At 35.8% G+C, this 23113-nt stretch overlaps 1 protein-coding gene and 1 long non-coding RNA gene across 2 annotated transcripts in view; one reads left to right on the top strand and one right to left on the bottom strand.

The window, feature by feature from the left end:
• LOC141447018 (metabotropic glutamate receptor 2-like) overlaps positions 1 to 23113 on the top strand; it is a 531413-nt gene that overhangs the window by 42155 nt on the left and 466145 nt on the right. The window lies entirely within an intron of this gene.
• LOC141447021 (uncharacterized) lies at positions 15341 to 22125 on the bottom strand. Its single transcript, XR_012454079.1, has 3 exons — positions 21990 to 22125; positions 16773 to 16892; positions 15341 to 15831 (listed from the first exon to the last, which is right to left on the bottom strand). It is a non-coding gene; the product is annotated as an uncharacterized lncRNA (long non-coding RNA).

Raw genomic sequence — 23113 nt, 5'->3', positions numbered from 1 at the left:
TTAAGATTCAAACTTTAGCAATTAAACTGACAACCAGAAATTAGCTAAAAGATGTGATTAGGACAGTACAGTAAATTAACTTTTGCACAATTAAAGACCACTCACGACAAACTATTTGCTTGGGGGCGACACTTTTTTTTTTGCAAAGTTGCAGTAACTTAAGTATTTCAAAACCACGTGAGCCTGAAATTATTTTAAGGAAAAAAAAACTTCGTAAACTTCTCTTTTATTAGCGTCCAACATGTTGCCACTAAATTAGCACGTTCTGTTAAATTAAAAAATGATAATAATGCAATGCTGAGGTAACTTCTGTTCTTGGCAAAGCTCAATCCCAACTCATTGTAAAATTGATTTTAGTTGTGAAAATACTAATGCACAATCTCAACTGGAAATTTGTACAATAATCATTTGTATTACAGACGTACTAAGGACACCCCTCCATTAACTTTCAAGTATTTTGAGTTTAAGTGCGAACTCAATCACCACTTAAGAGTAGACTTTTCGCAAGACGGTATCCTGGGTCCACTATACTTAGCGATATTCATAACCAACCAGAAGCTATCCTACTCAACTTCGCAGATTGGGTCACACAGAAATCTTCAAAGCTAGCCACCTTTCTTTTGTAGTAGAATGGTTTGTACCATGGAAAATTCAACTTGATAAAATAAAATCGCCTTTACTCGCAGTTCATTACAATTTCATTCCTGTCCAACCCACCAAAAAGACTCGGGATTTTTATTGAGAAGAAACCAAATTAAAACGACATACAAGGCAGGCTCTAACCAGACACTTCCGTCTACTAAAGAGACTGTTCAACAAGATTCCATCTGTCCTTTAAAATATACATACCTTAACTTAAAAAAATAACCCATCAAGATTCATACGAGGTGTGGCTATTAAATAACAAGACTGATGCTGTAAAAGATTTTATTTTAAATTTATAGATATTTAGTTATTATCACCTTCAATGTACACTCCTCTCCTATCCCTACAACGCTCCATGCGAATTTACCATTGTTCGAAACAGTGCTGGAAGTCTTTTTCTGTGAGCTCCTGTATGACGCGTGCAGCTTTTTCTTTCACAGCTTCAACGGACTGAAATCGTGTTCCTTTTAATGTAGATTTCACTTTGGGGTACCAGATAAAAGTCACATGGGGCCAGGACAGGCGAATAAGGCGGATGGCCTAAAATTAGGATGTTGTACTTGACTAGTAACTGTTCTTGACAGACAATGCAGTGTGAGCCGGCGCGTTGTCTTGATAGAGAACCCATGACTTGGTTCTTCCACAAATCGGGTCGTTTTTTCCTTACTCTTTCACGGAGTTAAGCGAGCACCTAACGGTAGTAATGTAGATTAATTATAATCGATATTTTCATCCGTTTTGGACGTGAAAGGGCGACCCGGGCGGTCATCATCTCCGACGTCTTCTCGGCCATCTTGGAAACGCTTGAACCACTCAAAAACTTGCGCACGTGATAAACATTCATCGCCATAAACTTCTTTTAATAAAAGATAAGTTTCAGTAGCGGTTTCACCAAGTTTCTGAAATTTCACGACAATTCGTTGCTCTACTACATGTGTAGTATCATGTTTTCGGCAAAACGAAACTAACACCTCTTACACGAAACGACGGTTCCGGTCGGACAGATTTCTCTACAAACACGTGAGACACTGCAATCGAAAGAGAAGGCTTTTACGCTGTACAGCTGTCAGTCGTTAGGATTTGGCTCATGCATAGTTCTTCTGTAGCAGCATCAGTCTCGTTATTCAATAGCCACACCTCCATACTTCCATATATAAAATAAAATAAATAAATAAAAATAAGCCTTTATTCTTTTCCTAGATTTACATCCTTGGTACAAAAAAATAAAAAATTTATATTTTCTATTACTTCAATGAAAAATAAAATGTACATTATATTACCAATCCTTTACAAATAATTAAATAAAAAATTTAAAAAAAGTCAATTCTTTGTATAAATAAAATAAACTTGTTATCTTTTGTATTCCATAAACAATTCTTGGAATCAGGCCCATTTCTGGGCAAAGGCCTCTCCCATTTTATTCCAGTCTTCGCGACATCTTGCTATTTTGGCATAATTACTTCCTGTTACTTGGGTTATCTCGCCCCTCCATCTGCGAAACTGTCTTCCTTTCTTCCTCTTCCGGTTCGCCGGGCACCACTCAGTACAGACTTTGGTCCACCTGTCACCTTCTAACCTAGAAATATGACCTGCCCTGTTCCACTTGAGTTTCTTAGCTGCTACTACCAGATCCGTAAGCAGAGTCTTCTTTCTGATTTCTGTGGCTTGAATCCTGTCTTTCTTCTTTACACCCAACATACTCCTCTCCATCGCTCTTTGAGTGGTACGCAACCGTTCCTCATTCTTTTTAGTCAGCGACCAAGTCTGGGCTCCATAAAGGAGACACGGAAGTACACATGCATCAAATACCCACTTTTTAATACTGACATTTAATGGAGCTTTAAAAATATGCTTTAGAGACCAGTACTTCTTCCAACCAATGGAGATTCTTCTGTTTATTTCTTGCGTGGTCCTATTTTTGGATGATATGGTTTGCCCCAAATACACTGCTTCCGTTACCCACTCAATTTTTTCATCATTCAATGTAATAATACTTTCAGCACCATTGGTCATAAGTTTGGTCTTTTTAACATTTATATTCAGCCCAGCTTCAGAGGAATGGATCATTAGGTCTTGTATCATACCTGACAGTTCTTCTACAGATGTGGCAAACAAAATAACGTCGTCAGCAAACCTTAAATTATTTAATTTTCTTCCATTTACCGTTATACCTCTATCTTCCCAGTTCAAACTCCTGAACACCTGTTCCAGCAGTGCGTTAAAAATATTAGGCGACAGGGGATCCCCCTGTCTTACCCCTCTCTCCATATTGAATCCTGCTCCAGTTCTATCCATCTTCACTTGTAACTGCACATGGGAATATATATACTTCAATAGTCTAATATACTTAGAATGCACTCCTTGCTTAGACAGAACATTATACATATAGTCATGGTTTACCTTGTCAAATGCTTTTGAAAAAAAAAAAAAAGCATTTGACTTCCATATATGTTTCCAATTTAATCATCCGCAGAGATTTTGAGATTCACGTTTCGTCATTTTAGTAGCCCGATCGGCGCAAAATGAACGTAGTATGAGCAGACAAATTTACAATTGCTTTAAAAATCTTAATTGGGAAGTAATCAACGACAAGAAAGCAATTCCCAAAGCTAATATTACAAGAAAAGCCGTTCACTTGAGGAAACCCACCATATTGTTTAGTGTTAGAAGGAAAAAGATATAAACATACAGACATTTTCCAATAACCCATATTGTTCTGAATGCAGAAATTGGTTAAATTAAATCACATCCAAAGAACTGCGTTAGTTCTTCGCTTCACCCAGCTTAATTAATTACCAGGACAAGTCTCCATCTAAAGTTCAACTTGCATTCATTTCTGTTCCTCGACCACGCCTCAGGAGGAGAAAAAAGAAACTTTTTCCAAAGCCAGGAGAATTTCCGTGATAGGAATCTGTGATCAACTGAAGCAGGTAGGAATCTAGTTAAAAATTTATTAAACTAAAAATCTAATCATAATAATTAGATTAAAAAGCGAAAAGTTTGAAGAATTAAAAAAAATAAATAAAAGTTGTCAATGAAACAAATTTTCTATTGAATTAAAAACTCACCGACAACTTTAATTTTTTTATCCGCACTAAAAGCTCTCTTTCAATCCATGCAGTGTTCATTCTCTTTTATAATCTGGAATATTACGTGGAGTCTCACTAAAGTTATTACTTTATTCACCATTCCAGTTAGATAGCTACAGCTTTTTACCTTTTTTTTTAATCATTTAAGAGTTTTTATCTTCCTAGATGAATTTGATCCAACATAGGTTATGAATATTTAACTCGCTGCTTCTAAAATGTAATTTAATAGTAAATGCAACGTTTTCCAACAAGCGAAGATTTAATCTTAAAACTTTACTTAAATTCAGAGTGGGGCAAAATTTATTTGAGATATTTCAATTTGCTTAGTTTTAATCCTTTTTTTAATAATAATTAAAATTCTTTTTAATAAAACAAAATTATTTGCATCCTGTTCGGTCGCGATCGGGGACGTTTGGCCTGTTCGGCTAGCTATGACTTCGCGCTGGTCGGCCCATCGCCCGCGCGCGTACTGACGTTCGCCTCCGCTGGTTGGACTTTCAGGTGTATATTTAAAACCTTATTCTTATTCTCTGAAGCTTTGTATATATTTTACCGTAATTTCTATGTTATTCTATGCCATTCTCATGCTACCCAACTACCCCCTCTACCTTCTCTTAGACCATAGGGTCACCTCCTTATCTATTGAGGGAGTCCGCTACTGACCAGCGTCCTGTACGGTGCTTGGTCTGCTGTATGTGCCTTTGAGCCTGCTGGTTTTACTATGCTTCTTACCGCTGCTACGCTTCGCTTCCGCCTTGGGGGTATACACGTACCATCACTCGATCGGCATCAAGGGACATCACCCCAATTATTCTACGCTTCGCGGGCCACTCCGTGGGCCCGCTTCCGGTGCAAGGTTCGTCCTCTCCTTACGCCTTTCCTGAGATTTCCCTCTTCCGCCACGCTACGCTTAACCCTCAGACAAGTATATACAGTTACTATTTCCGCTTTCCTTCTAGACGCATATCCATGTACAATTTCCGCTTTCCTTAGAGACGCTTATACCTCTACCATATCCGCTGTCCTGGCATTCGCCCTTATACCTCTAGCACTGCGCTTCAGGAGCTTCACTTCCGGCCGCAAGGGTAAGTGTTACTCATTCCTACCTCTATTCTACTCTCTATATATATTTGCCTGTATTTAATTGTGAACTATTTACGATTACTGGATCCCGCTTCGCCACTTCCGGTTTTATCGGCTGGCGCATAGCGCCCCGCCTTACGCTACGCTTTGGGGTGTCAACGTTCACGCGCTGACACATCCCATTTCTTTTTCTTATATTTTAATAACTGTACGCATTAATTTTCCTGTAAACAAGTAATTTGCTTGAATTTGAATTTCAAAAATATTCTCCAAATTGGACTCAAAATGCTTTTTTAAAAAAACTCTGCCTACAACCAGTGGTCCATACAGCAAAATAAGCAAAAGACAGGTGATTTTAGATCAATATTATTATTTATTTTTTTATTTTTGAAGTAGGTATCACAATATTTTGACGATATATGGCAAGCCTAAATGGAGCTGGAATATACTCGGGAATCTGTTATCTGACCATAGTACAAATACAAAAATTAGAGGATTCCTGTTTTTTTTTTAAATGAGAAAATCCCAAGCGACAAACTAAGTGCAGTCGAACCTCTCAATAACGAACACTGGCGGGGGAAAGCAAAGTGGCCGCTGTTTGGAGGTGGCCGTTAGAAGGAGTCCTAGGCAAGTTTCATAATGAAAAAATATGGGTTTTTCTCCAAACATCTATTTAAAAATGGTTTATTAATAGTTTTAAAAACGTACATAATTGCATAATTATTGCAGCTGTATGATATGCATCAAGTTTTTCTTAATTATCCAAAAAATTTATCAAAAAACTACATATTATTGACTTAATTAATCATCTTTATAGTAATCATCACATTTATCCATAACAATAATAATTTATGGTGAAATTATCATCATACTATCATCTATTATTAGAAAAATAGAACAAACCTTTCGGCAAGTTGATGATGGCTCGATTTGGTTTTTGCAAAATCTTCCCAACACATTTATTTTCTCTTCTAAAGTTAACCACTTTCTTTTGAGAGACATATCGGAAAAAATAAATATTGTTCGTCCAAAGTTATATTGAAAAATGATTAAAATGGTACAAGATGTATGGAGCTTATATAGGAAACTTTAGGAAAAACCAGAAAGAAAAAACAAAAACTTGAGAGGGGATAATTACTTTGATCACCGCGTCAAACGAACATTTAATAATAAGGTGGTCGTTGGTGGGAGGTGAAACATATAATCTGTTCCCCAAAAATCAATGTCCGCGGTCGCTATGTAGAGTGACCGTTAGACGGAGGTTCTTTTATACAGAAAGTGTATTGGGGGTAAAACGGGGAAATCCAAAAACTGTCCGTAAATGGAGGTGGTCGCTAGTGAGAGTGTCTTTTATGGGAGGCTCGACTGTACCATATTCTTTTTCCGTCAGGAACTGTTCAGAAATATCCGCTAGATGGCATAGGCTGTATTAGTTGCCATTATGTATATTAAAACTTTAAACAAGTCTTTTGACTTGTTGGACTGCCATCATGAAATGTTTATTGTCAACAATAATAACTTGTGAATAACTAAATTAGCTTTGGGCATTTGCTTAACAAACATTTCTCATTCGGTTAAGAATTATCTTGCGTACAGTTATGCTTTTAATTTTTTTTGCAAACAAATGAATTTAAGCAAAGATCCTATCAATACCTCGGTGATATTGTGGAAACTGGTGATGCTATTCATGAGCAAGAAAAGCATAGATCTCTTGCCGAGACAATGTCCACAGCAGAACATAAAGCTGCCAAAAAAAGAATATAAAAACCAAATTTAAAATTGAATACGACTGAAAAAAATTACAGCTTCAATCAATCCAATATTGTTGAAAATATTCTGTGTCTCTAATTGTCCGTCAAATATTGATATTTCACTTTGACGTAATTCACTGGATTCAACCATCCGCATATAAATCGACGACACAGTGTCAAGTTCTCCTTTACACTCTACTACATACATACATACATATGTACAGATAGACATATAAACCAGGTTATAAAGCAAGTAAAAGCTAATATTTACTTTGTGAACAACGTGTAAACTTTCATATTTGCCATACTACGAGTATACTATATATTCTGTTTGGGTGTGGTATGCTTGTTTGTGACTAAATACATTTTTTGAACGTAAATAAAAATGTTATTGTATTAAATTCTGTTTGTAGAATAAAGTGTGTTTAATTTCTACTAATTCGGGTGATTAGTCTAAAGAATTAAGTTAAAAACATGTACGTTAATAAATAAATAGTAAGAAATATGTTCTACTATATATGTACGTATTTAATCACAGATAATTGAGACATTTCTTCACTATAAGATTAAAGACTCAGAAAACGTTTATTCAAAAAGCCAAACTAAATAGCAGGAACGCTAAGCATGAACTTTAAAAAAACGTAAAAGTTTTCTCCAATTAGAAATGAGCTATTATAAATTACTAACAAAATACTGCCTAGAACTTGAAGCCCTGGTTTGAAGACTTGAAACGAACGTGAAACGCCATAATGGAAGATGAAAACCAAGTTTCGCTCGAAACCTTGGTAAGATATCCAGCTACATCTTTGCAAATAGATCAGCAAAAGATGTAAGCACAAAACGGGGGTATCGAAATTTACTTGGAAGAGTTCAAATTATCGACACCTGTTGATAAAGTAGTAATCTCCATGTTCGATGGTGGGAACTTATGGGAATAACTTTGGCATTACAGGAAACACAAGTAATTCATTCGTGACTTAAAGTACTGCCTGATGACGTTAAGAGTTTACGAGAACTACACGCTTAAGTTTAACCGGAATGGAGAATAAAGTAACAGTGTTTTAATTGGACAGCAGTAGATTGCGAATTATTGTGGTAATTCGAAACTTATTTTTAATAAAAAAGCGTACTAAAAGTCAATAAAAGTTCTAAAACTTTCTATAATTTTGATTCACCATTTGACGAATCATTTTGTTCAAGAGGCAGTAAGTTTTTTTTCAAAGAGGCGAATGAACACAAAACGATTATTTATGTGAGGAGAGGATGACTATATATCGTCAGTTTAAAGGAAAAGATATAAGTGGATGTACGAGGCATGTTATATCGGCCCAAGAAAATTGCTGGAGAAACCACGGCCTCCATGAAGATAAAAGAAAGAAAATATAGTATGTATATCATCCTGATTGAATTTGCGCCAAAACAACTTTTCAACTTCACTTGCCTAAACTCAAAATAGGGAACCAATTATTTTTTGGGGAAGGCGTACGAACAAAAAAAAAATGAATAATTTAGTCTACGTAAATAAACTTTTTCAAGAATTTGAATGCCAACAAGACTTGATAAACATAAGAAGTTATAAGTTAGGCGCTCTTGGAATGGGTGGTAATTTCATGCGTAGAATACATATTATTATATAAATATTTGATATTAATTTAGGGTTTCAGTATAGAGTGGCTTTTGGGCTTCATTTAATTTTGATGTAACGGAAAAGTTAGCCAGTAAAAGTTCAAAAAGAGTTTTGGATGTACACGTTAGAGAAAGAGAGATAACAATGGATATTATAGAAGTAACTTTACCACTCATCTTCTTTGAAGTTCACTCTTCTTCATCATAACGTTTCCTTGGCTGTCCCCGCCGCCATAACTTACTTTTCTTGTACACATTATTAACGAGCTCAAATTCTCCTTCCGTCCCACTTTATTTGGATTTCTTTTGAAAAATTAAAGTTAGTTTCGCCCGCTTCTTTTTTTTTAATTTTCTAGTAAAGTTCTAATTAGAAAAATATCTTCTTAAATTACTGCCAAATATCTTAAATTACTTTTTAAAAAGAAAATGCAGTAGGCGATAGTTGAAGGTTTTAATAAAGATAGATGTATAATATAGAATGATAATAATTGTATAATATAAAATAAAAGATCAGCTCGAACATCCCTCTTAGGCTGGAAACATAGTGGAGCGGCGATGATAGTTGGTTCAAATCAAAGAGACTGACGAGCAGCGAGCACATAGTGACAAGTTTAGTCGCGTTTCTCCTTTCGACAGACATGATGGAGGAATTATTTCTATACGAAAATTCTTCCTTGAATATTTTGGTATTTACAGCAAATTAGAAGCAGGAGCTGCAGTGTACATGATATAAACAGGCATGAACTTCGGGAGCATCCTGGCAAGTTTTATTCGTATTTTCGAATGTCTATTTCAACATTTGACTACATACTAGCCAGTGTTGAAGGCATGTTAATCAAGAAAAGGGCGAATTTCAATGTTAACCCCATTAATCCTGTCCCATTCCTTATCCAACACAAATCGGTTGTGAAGTAGAGAATCCTTTTGGTCCCACAGAGGTTTCTTTAAAAAAAACTACCCCAATAAATGCAGCAATATCCATTTTAACCTTGAAAATTGAGCGCGATGAGAGCAAAGAAATCAAACATGTCACAACGCGTTGCTCTACTCTCTCTCTTGGTAGCGTTGCTCTATCTTCGCTTTGCTCCCCACTACGTGCGGTCCCATATGTTAACTTGTGTTTGTTTTCGCCGTTTTGCTCTTCGCTATCATCGCCGCTTTGCTCGCCACTCCACTATGTTTCCAGCCTTACGGAAGGTAAAAATAATAATATTAACAGACATTAGGAGCGCAAGTGATCATAGCTTTGATGTGCAAAAGAATAATTATCGTTGTCTTTTTGCACCTCGCATAGTGAGGGTAAATTTGGACGATAACAACAACAACAACAATAATAATAATAATAATAATAATAATAATAGGGGAGGGATTAGCTATGTGGTTAGCGTACTCGATTCCCACGCGGAGGTCCCGGGTTCGAATCCAGCTGCTAACCCTTAGATTTTCTCTTTCTAGGAGCTTCTTACAGCTCACTGTCCGGTGATGGACAGTGTTGTCTGTAACGAGAGAACACTGTCCGGAGGCCGGCAGTGCACTGAAAAAAGCTCCGAGCGCTAATAACCTCAGCTGTTGATGCGCTAAAAAAAAAAAAATAATAATAATATAATAAGGGAGGGTAGTTGCTGAGTGGTTAACGTTACTGGATTCCCACGCGAAGAACCCTGAGTTGCCTACTTTAAGAGTTTCTTCTTTCTAGAATCTTTATAGAGCTCCGGTGATGAACTCTTTTTGTCTGTAAGGAGAGAAACAAACTCTGGAATTAGAGAACTGTCCGGAGGCTGGCAGTGCACTGAAAAAAGGATCGGGGCGCCAGTGTCCTTAGAGGCTGACGCGCTCTAAATTGAATAATAATAACAATAATAATAAACCTTTATTTTAAAGAAAATGTACCGAATTAATCTAAAAAATTGAAAATCAATTAAAAATTTAGACTTTGATAAATATAAAAATAGTAAGATAAAATAAAAAACACTCTATGTTCCCCTGGGAAATCTCCCAAGCGTGCTTGTCCTTCTCAGATTTCTGTCACAAGGTACTAACAAATCTGTCCAAGTCATTCCTCCAGCTCTTCCTTGGTCATCCAGCGTCTTCTTATCTGATGGACAGGGGCACCATTCTGACAGCGTTACGATTTGCTTTACTAGCACCATCCTTCGGGACATTTGTCCTGCTTAGTACCACTTTAAATGCAGCACAGTATCCTTAATATCCTGGAAGTTTGTTTTTCTCACCCTAATCTTATCTTCTTCCTTCTTTGTCCTTACGTTAGTTCTTTCCATACTATTTTGGGACAGGCCATGTCTGACATCCATGACTATATGAAGGAATAACGTAACTTCGGAAATCTTCTGTTTTAAAATAATTTACATTTTTACATGTTATTAAGGACCAAAAATTTTTTTCTGAATGACTTCCTTTTTCTTATCCTTCTTGTGGTCCTTCCTTAAAAGATACTAACTGAAAAAGGTAATAGGTTTAATGTGAATGCCCTTTGCTTCCACAAAGAATGCAACGGTACAAACCAGAATTGCCTATCTAGGCAGTTTTACCTACACTAACTTCGTAGGCATTTGATAGCCCATAGAGCTACCAGGATGTTTCAACAATTTCAACGGGTCAATTCATTTCAACTAGCCCAGTTTGAAAGACTGTGCAAGTTTTCCAAAGCTTACTAAGTTTTATTACGCTGTAAGCCGTCCGAGAAGCTCACAGATGCGTATAATTATTAAAAGTCAACATTATTAATGTTCATTTTTTGGCTTTAAAATATCAGTTGCATGCATGATTTTGTAAACATAATCTAAGAAAAAAAAATGAAAAAGCAATGCATTTAATTCTGAAACCGGAACCTCTCGCTGGCAGAAAAACATTCTGAGTGTGCTTACCTCATTTGATTGAAAATGATAAACAAGCAAATTCTCGAGGAAAATCCGACTCGAACTCAGTTAATAGCTACTAAGGCAAGTGTTAATATTAGCAAAATATACGAGGTGTGTTCAAAAAGTAACGGGAATTTTCGTTTTTTGAAAAAAATATTTATTTATTCATCTACATTAATATTGTCGCCTTCAAAGTAGTCCCCTTCGCATACAATACACTTGTGCCAGCGCTTTTTCCAATCCTCGAAACACTTCTGAAACTCGATCTTTGTGATAGCTTTCAGCTCTTTCAGCGATTCGCTTTTAATGACATCTATGCTTGTAAAACGATGGCCTTTTAATGTTCTCTTTATGTTTGGAAATAGAAAAAAGTCACATGGAGCCATGTCTGGCGAATATGGAGGCTGGGGCATCGTTAAAGTTTTGTTTTTGGCCAAAAATTCACGAACAAGCAATGAAGTGTGAGCAGGTGCATTATCGTGGTGCAAAATCCATGAATTGTTTTGCCACATATCCGGGCGTTTTTTTCGGATTGCTTCACGCAAACGGCGTTGAACTTGTAGGTAGTACTCCTTATTGATTGTTTGACCTTGTGGCAAGAATTCATGATGCACTATGCCATTAAAATCGAAGAACACAGTGAGCATAACCTTCACATTCGACCACACTTGTCGAGCCTTTTTCGGTCTTGGCGATCCAGAATGCCTCCACTGGGACGATTGAGCCTTAGTTTCGACATCATATCCGTAAACCCATGTTTCGTCACCTGTTATAACACGTTTCAGTAGATCCGCATCGTTGTCGACTTCATTGAGTGACTCTTGTGCAACTTCCATTCTCCGCTGTTTTTGTTCGAAATTCAACAATTTTGGAACAAATTTTGCTGCCACACGTTTCATACCCAAAACATCCGAAAAAATTTCATGGCATGAGCCAATTGATATGGCAACATCATCAGCGACTTCTCTGATTGTGATTCGGCGATCGTTCATAACCATTTCTTTCACTTTTTTCACGTTTTCATCGGTTGTTGATGTGCTTGGACGTCCAGGTCGTTCGTCATCTTCAACGTTTTCGCGGCCATCTTGGAAACGCTTATACCACTCGTAAATCCTTGTTTTACTCATAGCAGACTCACCATATGCCTTTATTAACATTTCACACACTTTATTACACTTTATTTCATTTTTTACGCAAAATTTAATACAAATTCTTTGATCCATTTTTTTTAACAAACAAAAATCGCCAAGCTCGAAAAACACGTCTAACCTTAACGGCTGCCACTTAAGAAGTAAACAATGAATATTACTGAAAATTTTATCGTACTTCAGGGGCATGTGTACCAACATAATGAAAAAAAAAATTTACAATCAGACTCTCCAAACCCGCGAAATTTAAAAATTCCCGTTACTTTTTGAACACACCTCGTATTGGTACATTCCTGAATGAATTGCAGAATAATTTACACGATTCCCTTCTTAATATTAAAGAAATCAGCTGCAAACTATCTAACAACTTGATGTTAGAATCTTCTAAATAGATTTTTCAGATAAATACGAGTATTTCTGGTCCCAATCTTTGCAAACGGAAGATTGTATCAATTCTCTTTTCTTGGGCCTGAATCCCTGGAGATGACAAGATTTTAAAAATGAATTAATTTTTAAGGAAATTGGCCTTTTTAGAAAAGCAGATTTCCAATCCATTCTAAATTCTCCACGTATCTAGTTTAATATATTGTTATCGATTAAAGAACTCGATGTAATTGAGCACACAATGAGACAATTGTAAATTGAGTTGATCACTTTGTTTTTGTGCAGTCAATTAAAACTGGGGTTAATTAAATAACAACAATGCATTTTGCATTTCCATGAACAATTACGTATACATATACATATATATTATATATTTTGAATAAGCCTTAGTAATAATTATATAATATAATTGAATGAATGGTTTTTGCAGTAATTGGTTTGAAATTAATTCAGTTTAGAACAATAGAAATTACCTAATTCCAACATGGTGCTCTCTAGATTATTAAATATTTGGTACAAAAATTTTGTTTTAAGAATATTTATTAAATAAAGCCATCATTCTTATATAACTAAAATTTGTATTCGTTTTACTAGTTTGCTAGAAAGACAGTCTTGATTAAATTTGATTAACTTTAATTGCGGATCATCAGCTTGACAATATCTTGGCGGCCAAAATTCCTTAAGTAGAAGCACTATTGTTCTCTTAAAACATTTTCTGCCTTTTAAGACATTTTTTCTAAAAAATTAATCCTTGATTATCTTTAAAATAAGTTAACTGTTTGAAGACATGATAATCGTTTAAGATTATTAAATTCTAAGTAAAGTTCTTGCGCAGTTTTTCTGTATATTACTAAAAAAACAACTCCTGGTTGTCTATGTATCTAATTTTACAGATCTTCAAGTCAACAACACGTCGGTCCTTCAGCCTCACTATAGAGTTCAGCCGAAGAGGATGTCCTGTAAGGCGGTATCCGTCCAGCATACAGTATATCCTCAGCGGACAATTCCAACCTATTCGGAAACTATACTTCTCACAAATGCGGACGACCCTCACAATTCATTCACCTCATAGCAAGCCATTAGAGACACATCGTAACCTTAAAATTCCATCTCAGAACCTTAGAAGTATGGTTTAAAAACTACAATAAATTATGGGAAATTCATCCTAATCAAACCAAATCCAAAAATATTATTTTCACCATCTTATTTACTATAATTTAACTCCTATTCCTCCAACCTAAGTCGCCCGCTATCTTGGGCTAAAGGAATTCTGTTAGGGAAATAGATATTTACTAATATTTCCAAACAATTGCTGAACAATAACTAGTATTTAAAGAAGTGGGGGAACCACTTCTGAGCCGATCGAAGGACCATTTCTTCTGCACCAATGGCCTCTTCGCAGATAGAAGAAAGAAGTAACATACTCTCTTACTGCCCACAATATTACAACCATCTTGTCTGCTCCAAGTCTTGCGCCAATCTCACGATGAACTATGTTTCCCTGCTTGCTCTTCAAACTCCTGCCGGACAAAAAGAAAAAAAAACATCGTCTAATCTCACAGCAAGGTTCATGTACAGGAAAGAGATTCTTTCCAAAAGACTTCCGTCTGCTAAGACATGTACAGATATCGAATTAGGGCGTAGACCTCGTAGACATTGGCTTTGTGACTTCTAGATTAATCGCCTTTAGCGAGGTTCTATTTTTCTATGAATTTCCTTAGTATTAGCGATAGAATTTATAGCGAAGAATTTTACGAGATATGGCTATTAATAACGAGATTGATGCTGCTACAGAAGAACTATGCATGAGCCAAATCTTAACGACCGACAGCTGTGCAGCGTAAAGCCTTCTCTTTCGATTGCAGCGTCTCACGTGTTTGTAGAGAAATCTGTTTGACCGGAACCATCGTTTGTGTAAGAGGTGTTAGTTTCGTTTTGCCGTAAACATGATTCTACACATGTAGTTGAGCAAACGAATTGTCGTGAAATTTCACATGAAACTGGGTAAAACCGCTACTGAAACTTAACTTTTATTAAAAGAAGTTTATGGCGATGAATGTTTATCACGTGCACAAGTTTATGAAGTGGTTCAAGCGTTTCCAAGATGGCCGAGAAGACGTCGGAGATGATGACCGCCCAGGTCGCCCTTCCACGTCCAAAACGGATGAAAATATCGATTATAATTAAGGGAGGTGCTTGCTCAACTCCGTAAAAGAGTAAGGAAAAAACGACCCGATTTGTGGAAGAACAAGTCACGGGGTTCTCCATCAAGACAACGTGCCGGCTCACACTGCATTGTCTGTCAAGACGTTTCTAGCCAAAAGCACAACATCCCAGTTTTAGGCCATCCGCCTTATTCGCTTGACCTGGCTCCATGTGACTTTTATCTGGTTCCCCAAAGTCAAATCTGCATTAAAAGGAACACGATTGCAGTCCGTTGAAGCTTTGAAAGAAAAAGCGGCAAGCGTCATGCAGGTGCTCACAGAAAAAGACTTCCAGCACGGTTTCTAACAATGGTAAATTCGCATGGAGCGTTGTAGGGATAGAGGAGGGGTGTATATTGAAGGTGATAATAACTAAATATGTATAAATTTAAAATGAAATGTTTTATAGCAATAGTCTCGTTATTTAATAGCCACACCTCGTACAGCTGTATTTAAGAATTTTAAATAATAATTTAATAATTAAATCACTTTATTATTATTTTTTTAAAGAATAAATTATACTGAAATCAATAATGCTCTAAGATAATGTATTTTAGCTGATAGAATAATGCAACTAGAATAAATAGCTTGTAATATCTCCAATCTCATTTCTATCTCCTTGACAAACAGCTGCTGCGGAGTCATACTTTGATGTAAAAGGGAATCTGATAATATCTAGGATGTTCCAGGGCGTTTTAGCGCTTTGTGAACTTGACGTGAACTTTTCTCCTTTACAAACTGATCACTATCAGTTTATATAAAACTTTACTGCAGCTGCTTTTAATATCAGTTTTATCTTTTCATAGATCTTGTTTTTTATTTTACTTCGTTGTCTACTCCAAATATTTACTTTTAATTCTTTTAGTTTTCATAAAAGGATTAGAAATGATACAGGTGTGAATCGGATTCTCTTTATTTTCAATCTAAATGAAACCTAGCGTGATCTTTTCACCGCTGTCTCCTGCTTGAAATCTGAAGGTCAATCATATAAATGTTTCTTCAGACTTCGCAATTTCAAGAACCTGAAATTGGTTATTGCCTAATATTAAAATTTATCCAAAATATTGACTAGGTTATTTATTTTGGCTACGTCCAAAATAACACTGTACACATCTGCAGATTGTAAAAGAACTACTCAAGCATTACGCGAGCGTAGAACAAATAATGGTAAAAGAAGAATAAGAAGAAGTGGAAGTCGATAAGGGAAACACACTGATCAGCCAGAGTTGATGGCCGCCAAGCCAAAGCGCTACGATTGTAGTTCATCTACGTAGAAATACGGTTAGCTTTTGTTACAGAACACTGGAAATAACCCAAAAAAATAAGCTTTGAATCATGTCCCGGACATAAACTGCACGTGTTGTGTCAGTGTGAGGGGCTTGTATGGCTAAGGATGTTACTTCTCGGGGAGGAAAAACCAAGGCCTGAGAGCTTTACCCAGGAGACGCTCTGATTCTGATTAAGAGTCTGATTTGAACGGACGGGTCTGGAGGGCGAGCTCTAAAGCTCCCCAGCCACAATAGATCCAAAGGGGTCGCAGTGGCGTAGGCCTTGAGGCCGCCCTAATTTAATCTATTCTATTCTATGTCCCAGACATGGACTATCCCGCTACCTCAACTCTTAATCAAAAACCAAGGAAATTCCCGGGGTTAGAGTACAAAAGAAAATTTGATTCTTCCAACCCTTGAACATCAGAAAAGAATTGTTTTAAAAAGAAAAAAAAACAGATTTTAAAGCAGATTCAGAGGAAGGGACAAAAGCATACAAAATAAACACTGAATAGTTTGCAATTTTAGCTAAGGGAAAAAAACTGCTCCTTTATTATTATGAAAACCTGATAGTAAACTGCACAAATGTTTGCAAAACGTGACATTTTCAGCAAAACTGGTTGGTTTCTGCGCAGCAGTTGACTACGCATATTATTATTATTTTGTATAATAAATATTTATTGAATTGTACGAACGTGTAAATTAATCCCACCCGGATTCAGGAAGTACTGGTTATAAAGAACACGTTCTTTTGTTATTTCATTTTAATTTGTTTTCTTCCTCTTCCTAGTTGTACGAAGAAGGATGCAGGCATCCTGAAATCACATTTATTACAGGAAATATTTGTGTCTTTTGATACAAGCATTCGTGGAATTGAGGGAATGCTCGCTCGGTCAGAGTTAAGCATTTTAACCAATTGTTAACTCTATTTATTTATTTATTTTAATAGTCGCTCTATGATTCTCTGAAAGACTCGAATAAGTTCAAGAAAATTCTATTTAGGGCACAAGAAATAACAGTTTTAGTTTTTTTTTGTTCTTGTGCTAGACACTAGTTTGTTTGGTGTTAACGTAACTTTAGGGGATACGGAAAAGTTTTAGCGAATAGTCTTATTTATTTGCTTGCTGAAAAACTGTTTTTATACATTTTCCATTAGGGACTCACCCAGAATTTATTTCAGGAAGAGGGAGGCTTGGACTTTAGAAGTAAAACTATTCACTTTTGCATTTTAAACTCATTCTTAGACATTTTTTGTTTATATATAACTACGGTGACCATATTTTTGGGGGTTAAATGAAGCACATATCGAAAATACCTTATAAAATTCATAAGTTCATAACATTGATTACGAAAATAGTGCAATACAACGTTGCATACATTAAAATTTTAAACAATCCTAACCCCCCACACTAGATTTAAAAGAACAGAACTGAACAGACGCTATCGACAACTTAAAAGACTCTTAGACGACAGATCAAAACTCTCTCTGGACAACAAAAGACTAATTTATACTTCTATTTTGAAACCCATCTGGGCGTATGAATAGAGCTGTGGGGTTCAACCAAACGCTCCAATCTTCAAAGGATTCCAATCTCTTCAATCTAAAATACTTCGAACTATTGTACACGCTCTTTTTTATGTCTCCAACCAGACTATACACACTGTCCTTAACATTCCTTTTGACACACAAGTCGCTGAAAGCGCGATACAGAAAACTCCACTTCAACTTGCAATCTCATATAAATCCTCTTGCTAAAAATCTTTCTTCTAGAACTTTTCCTGACAACCCGGATAAGATGCCTTAATAGACAGTGGCCTCGTGATCTCCTCTCCAGTGAAAAGAGTGACTAACCATCTAATATTTGGGAGTGTTACCACTGGGTAACTTCTCCACTCGTTACCTTATCTTTTGTTACTCGGTTATCACTGTTACTTATAGCGCTCACGCGCTGATTATAGCATAAATAAACGCAAAAAAAAACAATCTTAATTATTACACATACAGGCACATTGTAAAAATTTAAATAACATTAATTGTGATACTTTTCAGTAGAATTAATTTCTTTTAATAGCGCCGGTTCACGCTTTAAATTCATAAAATTCCATACATTACATTTGAAAGTTGCATTTGCCGGAAATAAATGCTTCTAATGTGCTTACCTTTACCTGGGTTCTTTTTCATTCGTTCAAATATTATTCACCAATGAAAATATGCGAATTTATTTTAAAATTTGCATCTACATTACAAAATAAAGGACTGTCCTCTTAAATAAAGAACGTACGGTCACCGTAGATATAGTACAATCACACTCATAATGAATTTTGACGTTTTGAATACATGATTCTGTGATGTTCTCTGGCGCTTCAGGGCAGAAAAAGGGGTACCCAAGAAATAGGGCGCTAATCTGTTAAGCTTAGCCAAAAAAACTGGCTTTTCATCCCAGAGCTAGTTGTGACATCAATTATGGTGCTGAAATTATAAAAGAAGGATAATCAATTAATGGGACGTGATTTTCTTAGACATCTGGGCTGGCTACTAATTTCTGAGTTCTGCGATGTTATTAATTCAAAGAGTAAGAGACCGCCTGGATTTACTTTTATGAGCGATGGTACTTATTGTTTTGGGTGCCCTGATATTCAAAATATATGCAGACAATTAGTACAAAAGGTTTTTTTTGAAACTTAAGATTCTTCAAAACATTTATTTTTTCGTTAAAAATAAAAATACGATTGCTAATACTATGTAAGAGATAAAGAGTGAAAAATAATATTTACAAATAGAGTGACGTTGTAAAGTTCATTTTATTGTAAATCTGAAGATATAATAAAGGAAATTTGGTACCAACATTGGTAAAAACAAACTAATATAGATGGATAATGTACAAACGTAATCGTATTGTATTTACTGAGCAGGCGCTAGCTGTCACAGTTTGATATACGGGGTTAGAGTAGAGACTGACAGAGTCTTAGCTTCCTCAACTTCTCTCCTTCAAACAAACTGCCTCAAGAAGGAGCTTTACTACTACGCAGACAACTAACTCACAAAGAGTTTCCACCTTTTAATATGTACATGTTCCTACAGGAAGACACGATAACATCTCGCTCTTAGTAGAGCAGATGAAATAGATGTTCTGTTCTAACTATTGGAAAGTATTGCTAAATTTATCCGATTTACATAGTATTTTATTCAACTAAATTACACGGATTTAGGTCTCCAATATTCGAAAAGAAGAACCTTTATTAACCTTCGTTTCTAATCTACCTGTTTTTTTATAAAGGAGGTTGTCCATCTTTGATATTGCTGTAAATACTCAAATTTAGCTATTTATCAGTTCAGCACATGAAATTCAATTGGAAAGTGACCAAATTCAAGTTCAATGGACTATACTCTCCCAAAAAATCACTCAGTTCCTAAGTTTTCATGGACCTCATGACCTGGAAGAGATGCTGTAAGAGTTTACCTAGCTCCAGTAAGAGGGACACGATAGATCTTGGAAGGCTGCAGTGCATTCTTAAAAAATAAAATAACTCAAATACCAAAAGAAAATAAGGAACTATCGTAACTACTATCGTAGCAATTTTTGCCGTGCAATTTAGTATGTTTGTAGAGGATAAAATAAAATTGAGGGTAAATAAATGTTTAAAAAAATGGCGAACTTAAGCTATTGTTCTTGAAAGAACTAATGGACACGATGACGGAAATAAAAACTGGTATTATTTAGTGGACCGGTACTTTATCTCGACAAGACTTGCAAGAAAATTCTTTAATTGAATCATAAAAAGTAATAGAGTTAAAGTTTTCTTTTCGGCAAAGTGGGATTGTAGCCATTGTGTAACGGCAAAGTTTGCTCTGCTCAATCTGACTGTTAAAAAAGAGAGGGTCCTTGGTTGATGGGAGAGTTTTTACGAATGGAGTTGCCTGAGATGGAAGCGGTGAAAAACCAGAGTGGTAACATTTTTTCTTAATTAGTTATTTACAGACTTTTCCAGAGTTTAGCCTTTAAAAATGTTTTCTCTCTTTACATCCTCCCAAATTTAGCTGAAGGTACTCAGAGGTAAATGCATTATTCTTTGCCTAAATAACTGACAAAACTTAAATCCTTTTACAGTTAGCTTCTTGGTTAGAACACCGCTAATACTACTTTGTTCGTTTACAACTTTGTAACTTAAACTTACAAAAATTTGATGTAATTTTCTTGAATATAAGAATTCTGGAACGTTGACAACGGTTCCGCAAGTGATCACTATTTGCTCAACCAAAACGCACGTAAAATGGAAATCATCTACACAATCGTCTTATCTTATTAAAGATACAAGAATAATTTTGCGAATTTGGGCAGAAAAAAGCTTTGATAAACTATTTTATCTGCTACTTAAACATGAGATTCTTCCAAGAAAGACCATGAACTCCAAGGGTTCCTTAAAGTGTAAAAGATTGAAGACTCCTGGTCTAGAAGATCTGGAGGTTACAGTTGGCTACAGAAATGCTGAAGATCGAGGAAAAGGAAGAACAATGGCAGTGGGGCTTTGAGGTAGGTCTGCTAAAGCAGTACCAAGGACCTACAAAGGCTGTTGAGCCTAATAAAGTAGAAGAAGAATTTCGTTTATTTGTGCAACAATCAGCGCGTTGGCTGTATAAGTAACAGTGATAATAATGAACATTAGAAGCAAACTAGTGGAAAAGTTACCCCAGTGGTTACACTCCAAAACATTAGACTGTTAGCCACTCTCTTCACTAGAGAGAAGATCACGAGGCCACTGTCTTTTAAGGCGTCTTGTCGGGTTGTCAGGAAGAGTACTAGAAGAATGAATTGGAGCTAGAGGATTCACATGTGATTGCAGATTGAAATGAAGATTTAGCGTCTTGTGAGACAAATGGAATGTTAAGGTCAGTGTGTATAATCAGGTTGAGAAATGGAGCGTTTACAATAGTTCGAAGTATTTTAGATTGAAGAGATTGAATCCTTTGGAGATTTGAGCGTTTGGTTGAACCCCACATCTCTATCCAATACGCCCAGATGGGTTCCAAAATAGAACAATAAATCAGTATTTTGTTGTCCCGAGAGAGAGTTTTGTTCTATCGTCTAAGAGTCTTTTAAGTAGTCGATAGCGTCTGTTTAGTTCTGTTCTTTTAAGTCTAGTTTAGGGCTCTGAACATTAAATTTAAATTAAGAGCACCAATAGTTGCGAACACTAATATCTATAGAATCTAATTATTATACCAATCTGTTATTAGTATTGTAACAGGAATACCAATCAGAAACAGTTATATATAATCACACAAACGCGCATTATATCCATTTGTTTGCCCCCCCTAACAAACTGTGACGTACACCCTCACTGGAACAGGATTAGCCATCTTGCTAGAATTAGGTCACATATGAGCAAACAAATATTCTGAATTAAATACGATTGCATCCCAGTAGGGACTTTTGTGATTACCAATAAATGTGATTACTACGAGAGATATCGAATTACTAATGTAAACTAGATTTAAACAAAATTATAATCTTTAATTTATACTAACGACATCTGGTGGGTGAATTTTGTCTTCTAAATTAATGTATTTTTGCTGGTGATAAGCTAACCGATTAGTTTTGGGCAATTAGTAGTAGCTGACTATAGTTAGTTATAGTTATTAGTGGGGACGATAATTGGTTCTGTGCTGATTTTTTTGGATGTAGTACGAGATAACTTTGAAGTTATTAACTGTAAATAGCACGTAGCCCTTGAAATCGACTAACTAAGTGTATTTGGATCCAGATCAAAACAACAGGATTCTGTGCAACGGAGTTTATTCAACCAAACAATTCTCAACTCAGAACTCGCAACTCGTTTCTATAAACAATAAATATTTTGGTACTTATATGAATAATATGTGCTATCAAATTAACAATAAATATGACATTTACCACATTTGTCTGCTTCTCCAGATCCAAAACCCAAAACCAAATACCAACTTAACTACAAACTGAATACTAATAAAGTTCTTAACACTTCAATCATATGTTAGTTGTTCTAAAATAAAACCCATATGTTCAATACTTATTCTAAAATAGCAACCCATGTGTTGCGCACTAACACTAAGTTCTGTGAGTTCTCAAAATCGTTTAAAGTCATTTATTTAAAGATAAAATGTTTCAAACTAAGTTGTATAATTAAGGGCTTAAGCTAGTGGCCCATTTATGATTCCCATGGGAATTGAATTGCCAATTTCAGCTAGAAAGAATTGTTCCGTTCATTTCCGCCATTCTTCCCAGTTTAATACGTCATCTTCCCAATTCCGGGCGATCAACATGCTTCTGAAATCCTACTAAACGTATTGATCCGACATAGCTTTAATATCTGGGCACCTCATTGAATGCAGTTCTAATCTCATGGACTGCCTACACAACTTGATATCATTTTACAACGCATAGACGCAAAAACTCCGTATTAGGATGGCTTCTCCAGGAGGTTACCTTCTTCCTATTAAGTCCATATGTTTTGGCCAAGAATCTTCTTCATTCGCAACCGTTTTTACCATACATTTTAGGAAGGGAGGAGGGTGAAGTGATGAGTTTTCGTTTTCACTTCAAGCCAAGAACTTTGTCGTACAGAACAGAGTTAACAATTGTCTGGAATGAACAAACGATACTTTTCTAACTGAACATTGGGTATTATTAACAGAGCATTAAACTTTAATAAAGTAAATAAAGTTCATGATTCATGAATGATACAAGATCATCATGATTAAAGCGGGCATCATCTTTTCAACAACCCAAGAAGGTAGCCGTAAAACTAGTCTTTATAGTTTCAATACTATCAAACAGTTAATCATCTCCAACTGGAGCGCAAATACAGGAGGCTGTGAAAAGAATCAGCCTTTCGTGTAATTCTTGAAAGATTAGGCTTCATTTTTCCGTAAAAGAACGTAATTTAAATTATTTTTCTTAATCAAATCAAAGCATCAATGAAAGAAATTGAAAACTCCAATTAAAAACTCAGTCTTAGAGCCTAAAAAATAGTGTCGCCATTGCATATTGCAAACTGCACC

Source organism: Rhodnius prolixus, unplaced genomic scaffold (assembly GCF_049639745.1).
Source record: "Rhodnius prolixus isolate KJV_2025 unplaced genomic scaffold, Rpr scaffold_7, whole genome shotgun sequence".
NCBI lineage: Eukaryota > Metazoa > Arthropoda > Insecta > Hemiptera > Reduviidae > Rhodnius > Rhodnius prolixus.
Note: the sequence above shows the minus strand (reverse complement) of the source record. Positions and strands in the feature narration are given on the sequence as shown.